Source organism: Dendrobium catenatum, unplaced genomic scaffold, assembly GCF_001605985.2.
Source record: "Dendrobium catenatum unplaced genomic scaffold, ASM160598v2 fragScaff_scaffold_156, whole genome shotgun sequence".
Classification (NCBI taxonomy): domain Eukaryota; kingdom Viridiplantae; phylum Streptophyta; class Magnoliopsida; order Asparagales; family Orchidaceae; genus Dendrobium; species Dendrobium catenatum.
In genome coordinates, this window is record NW_021318618.1 from 3,396,993 (window position 1) to 3,403,336 (window position 6,344).

Consider the following 6,344-nt stretch of genomic DNA (forward strand, 5'->3'; position numbering starts at 1 on the left):
AACTAGAAAGGATGAATTTGGATACAATGGTTTCAATGCCCTAACACATCCCCAATTAAAAAAAAAACATGAAAGAATAAAATAAAATAAATAAAGAAACAAATTAAATAAGAAAAAAATTATGAACATAAAGCCAATCAAATAAGGCTGACATGTGGCATTGTAACAACCAAGTTAAACTTTATTAATTCATAGAAATATAATTAAATATATCATTTTCTGAACCTGCATAATTGAAAGAAGGCAAATAATAAGTTGATAACGACACATAGCTACCATTTTTTTAAAACGTAACGTCACATAGTTAAGCGACTACAGTATCACCTTCTCTTTTTTTTTTATCTTTGCATTCGTCCATGCCTATAAATAATGAGAACGTAACTGAACTAAGACTTTCCAAATTTTCAAGCTCAAGACTCCTCAATTTCTTTTGATTTAAGTTTCATTTGGAATGACTTTTTTATTGCCTCTTAAAGTAGCTTTGTAATAGAAATATTAAAAAATTTATATTAAATAGCTACTTTAGGAAGCAATGAGAAAGCCGCCCCAAACGAAGCCTTAAACTTCATTTGAGACGGCTTTCTTATTATTTTTTAAAGCAGATTTTCATAAAAAATTTTATGCTACTAGAAAACAGTTTTAGAAAGTAGTAATAAAGCAGACCCAAACGAAACATTAATCATTTCTAAGATAATTTTTTAGTTCAAGAAATATTTGTACTAAAAACCTGTTTTAGAAAACGATAAGAAAGTCATCTCAAATGAAGCCTAAGACTTCGGCTTTTTAGTACAAGCATTTCTTGAAACAAGATTTTTTGTATTAAAAAGATGCTTTAGAAAGCGGTAATAAAGTTATCCCCAACAAAGCCTTAAACTCTCATTAATATAGAAACAAATGCTTCGTTTGGGACAACTTTCTTGCTGCTTCTAAAATAACTTTTTAGTACAAAAATACTCATGTAATAGGGCTGAAAATAAATTGAGCTGAATCTAACAGTAGCTTACTTGAGCTTTAACTCGGACACTCGGTTGCCAATTTGTGTTTGAGCTCAAGCTAAGAAATAAAATGGTAAAAATTTCTAACACTAAGAATGATATTTACTTCGTACTTCTGTTTGCAGTTGCAGCTTGAAAAAATATAAACTAGTTGAAAAAAATTTACTTTGAAAGCTGAATACTGTAGAAGAAAATGACAAGGAAAGAAAGATTTCACCACTAGCGGCTTTGTTCTTCTCTTGGTTAGTACAAATAAAGTTGGATGAGACACATCAGACAAGTGAGCATACCACAATGCTTCAGCCACATCGCTTGCAAGGAAAATCAATAAAAAATTAGGGTCCGAATAAATAATTCAATCCATAGATCCGGCTCAGGTCCGAACTAAAAATTAAAAATTTTGACTCATTTATCAAATAATTTTAATTTGAATTGACTCGTAGATTTGACATGTTTAATATTTTTTTTCTTAATTTTGGGTATAATTCTTTTATTTTTCTAAAAAAAAATTAAATTTATAGATAATAAATTATAAATTTTTTTTTTAATTCAAAATAAGTTGAGTTGGGTTCGCATTTTTGACTTATTTATTAAAGGAGTCAATTCTGTTAACTGGTTGGATCAATTTCGAGTCGGACTCAAATTTGACACATCGACCCATTTTTACGCACCCTAATAAAAATGAAAATAATACTGATCTACTGTATTCTTTGAGCACTACTATTTCTTCTTTTTCAAAGGAATTAAAAAATGATACAATTTCATCAATTTATTTCTTAAGGAAATATTACCCAGAACATGTCTTCAAGATTGAAACCGTTTTGCAGTACAGGGGATGTAATTCAATAGCTAACGTGACAAACATATTTAATGCCAAATAGGACCCATATTGCAATGGTGCTGTGATGGAATTAATAACGATGTAAAGTTGCCGGTGGCTTTCACTTCAACCTATTAAGATTATATTTGGGACGATTTTTTAAAGTAATTTTAAGATTTTATTTGGGGCAGCTTTCTTACGTCTTTTTAAAGAAACTTTTTAGTATAAAAAATTTAATTTTTGTACTAAAAAGCTACTTTAAGAAACAGTAAAAAAGTCATCCTAAACAAAGCCTAAGAAATAATAAGAATCATTCGTTTAGGACTGCTTTCTTACTGTTTCTTAAAATAAAATTTTGATACAAAAATTTTAATTTTTAAACAAAAAAATTATTTTAAGAAGCAGTAAAAAAGTCATCTCAAATGAAACCCCATTTATGCCCCACATATGTTGGTGAACTGTTCTTTTGAAGGTCTTTTAGTTATATTTAAGTATTGTAGTGTTAAGTTAATCTAATGTTTTATTTCTATTAATTTTTTTTTTTACATAGTTGTGTTTAGGGTAATAACTAATATGTGATCATGTGCTATTGAAGACCAATTAATATTCCCTAATTTTCTTTTTTAAGTTGTTCTCTTATTTAAAATAAAACTTAGGGTCTTTATGTATATACCATAAACTTATGTTTTTTATATATTGCATCTAAACATTTGTATTTACTTATATACTTAAAGTCTAAATCACATTAGAGTATATAAATAAATGTGTGATTTACTTTAAATAACTTAATCTTAGGGCATCTCCAACCGAACGGCAAACACTTGTTTGCCGTTCTTGTTTTGCTCCAACCGATCGCCATTTTTTACGGCATTTGATGGCAGATGAACAGTGCGACGCCAATATTGGCGTCGCACTGTTCACTCACGCCATTTTTTTCTCTCAACCGGAAAAACGCGCGAAGGGAAGGGCGATCGTTACCTTCTCAAAAACACCTAAAATGGCGTTCGATTGGAGCATCACCGCGCCATTTTGGAGTTTTGCGTTACTTTGCCGTGAAAAATGAAGTTTTCGGTTGGAGATGCCCTTAGTGATAATTTTGATATGGTTTAATGATTTGAGTGTTACATAAATAAATTTAACGATTTATGCATTAGATATATAAATATATAAAAATTTTATAGTATGTGTAAACTCCTGTAAAATAGTGGTGAAAAAACTATAACATTAACCCTACAACATGCACCAAAAAATCTCTTCTAGAAATTCGCAATCTTCCATTCGATTAAACAAAACTATAAGGAAAATTTCACATCCAATTTTTTTTTTAAGAAAAAATGTATACATTAACGAGTAAGAAAAATACACTACAAGACCAATTAATGGCAACATATATGAAAATTACAGCAAAAACGTACAATAAACAATCAGACCAACCAGTCTAAACGAAATCAAATTCGAGGTTCCCCAACTAATAGGACTTAGACCGCCCCTGGTTGCCAAGCTTGGGACCATCCAAGGAGGGAAAAAGAAAATAGCCAAAAGACCACAGAACCACCTAGGTTGCCAACCAAGCCATGAACATCCAAGGGGCTTGTAGAAAACCTGCTTCATCATTGTCCTAATCCAAAAACGTGCCGCCAAAGAGCCAAAATCAAGATAAGCCAGCAAAGTAAAAAAGAAAGACGCCAAAAAGAAAAATCATTTATTTCTAGGTTTTCTTTTGCTACGCTTAATATTATTTTTGGAGAATCCACTATTTGCAACCAAATCTAACTCATGAATATCTTCCCATCAGGCAAAAAAATGTCCTCCTCTAATCAATCGCATTGGCTCTGAACATTATTCTTCGCTAGGTGAACAACCAAACTAGCATTGGAAATGACATAAATTGGAACATCAACTAAAGGTTCGAGAATAACAAAAAGGAGAGTTGTGGAGCTCAGGCAAAAGAAGGCCCACAGAAACCCAAGCCTCCTCAAAACATAAGGAAATAAGATCATCACCCAACACCTCCTCATCCTTCTCACTAGTAGGACTAACTATCAAGTTCACACAACAGTTAATAGTGTTCAACGACTCACAAACAAGCGCAGAGGGCTCCACATCTTCCCCAACTGAAGTGGAAATATTCAAGTTAGAGTAGCCCATAGGAGCCATAACTCCATCCAGAACAAACGACGGGTTATCCAGAATAACCAGAGCATCAGCATAAACCATAGAGACATCATCCACTTTAGGCATCACCATACAACCTAACTCATCATCAGGCCGAATAGCCTCACCAACAGCAAAATTCAATTTCGAATCCTTAAACAAATCATAAAAAATAATAATTACTTCATCAATATAATTAGTAACAGTATTATCAGCGGGACAAAAAATTAGAGCTCCATCAATGGCATCACAAGAAACCAAATTTTCCACCCTATCACCCTCACAACTAACATTCACATTCAAGGGTTTAGAGACTACAGGCACAATATTTGGCGGGGAAACCTAAAGAGGCCGACAGTTACTACTCAAATGCCCTAAACAACGAAGCACAAAAGGCAGGGAAAGCTTCCATCGACACATGTTGAATATAGCCTAGGTTCTCAAGACCAAACCAGACTTTATCAGGATATGATTTCGTGATGTCAAGCTCAACAAGCACATAAGCTACAAACAGAATAGAACCGAGGGAAGTAGTCGAATCAACCTTCAGAGGGCGACCAAAAACCAAACCAAACCAATAAGGATATGAGGTGAGAACAAATGAGGTCGGAGATTGGGGAAGGAGACCTAGATAGGGATAACAGACGAATCAACACCAACATCAACCAGATGAGGCCATTTGGTCAACTTCATATAACAATTTTGAACTAAGTAGGAATGGTGACATAAAATCCTACAATAAACAAGGTCATTGCTCAACTTGATCAAGGCATGCGTCTGATCAAGCAAAGTCACAAAAACCTCACCCTTAAGCTTAAGGGAGAAGAAAAACCTACGAATATATTCCATTGAATGCCTCTTAGAAGGGAAAAAACCAATTAATAAAAATTAAAAATGAAACGCAAGGGCATTGATTTCTTCCTCCGAAATCAACAGCAATGGTAAACCACAAAACGAAGAAGTTTTGAGGTCAGGTAAATGACCATCAGAAGAGCTACCAGCAAGAGCATTGAGAAAAGACTAAGATTTGAATGATCCATCCAAAAAACTAGGATCACTCAACCTTTTCCCGGAAGCGCCGAAACGAAAACAAAATGAAACAAAAAAACACAACATAAAAAGAAAACAATGGAAGAAAAAACTTCCATGGAGCACCGAGGAGTGCGCGCCCCAGTTGGCAGAGGAGCGCCGAAATTGCCTATGCGGGAACCCTAGCAGAGAGCGAGGGAGTGTTACTCTATGAACAACCAATTAAAAATGATGTAGAACAATTATTAGTCTAGGGTTTACTTATGTAACTCATTTTTTTCCCTACTCCCAACGAAATATTTTCCTACTTACTAATGTAACTCATGACGTAGTGCACAATAACAAAATAACAAAACTTACAATCCACAAGATATCAAGTAAAAAAAAAACTAATTAAACATAAATATCTTTTAATCATTCTATTTAAATAATAATTTTACAGTATCCAAAATCTTAATTTTCACAAAAAAGAGAAATTTTTTTCCAAATTATACCCATGATAAAATTTCATACTATGAAGAAGAACCTAATACGTTTCACACTTGAAAAAATTTCAATTATGCACATAAACCCATAACTAAACAAATTAAAAGCAAGCAAATGATATAAATCACCCAAAACGAAGCTCTATGACTCACAACTATAGTATGAGACTTATCTCCATAAGTAGCTTTTAAGGCTTACAAAGTGCTCAATAAATACACACCCAATCAACAAAATCAAGAATTAAAAAAATAGAACTTTATTTTAATAATCATTTTTTATATTTTAAATATGCCTCGATGGTCCTCTTAATAGCCTACCAAGCTTAAAAGTTATCTAGTTAATAAAAAAAAAAAACTCTAGTTTAAATTATTCTTATACAAAACCTAAAATTGGAGCAAATGATTCATTATGTCTTAGGATGGGTTTCTTGCCTCTTATTGATAGGTAAAGGCCAGGTTCAACATAATAAGAAATATGATATTTAAGTAAATTATATGATGAGATATAATAATGATTTATCTTATTATAATTTTTAGATTACATTGTATTCTGCATATATTTTTCAACCAATCAACCTAAGTCCTTGAAGGACTTATTTGGAGCTAAGGGTTTCTTGAGATATTGATCATCAATTCTATTAGTTGTTGAAATATAAGGTTGTTCTTTTAGTACTTGCTCTTATATGTCAACTTATTTATTTAATAGACTTTATTATTATTTTTCATTCAACTATGGATGATTTTATCCTTCAATTGAAGATGCTCCAGCAAGTTATTTATAAAATTTGTAAATATTATTTTACTAAGAAAATATTTTTTTAGATTTAAAATAAATTAAACCACTCGTAATTATTTGAAAAT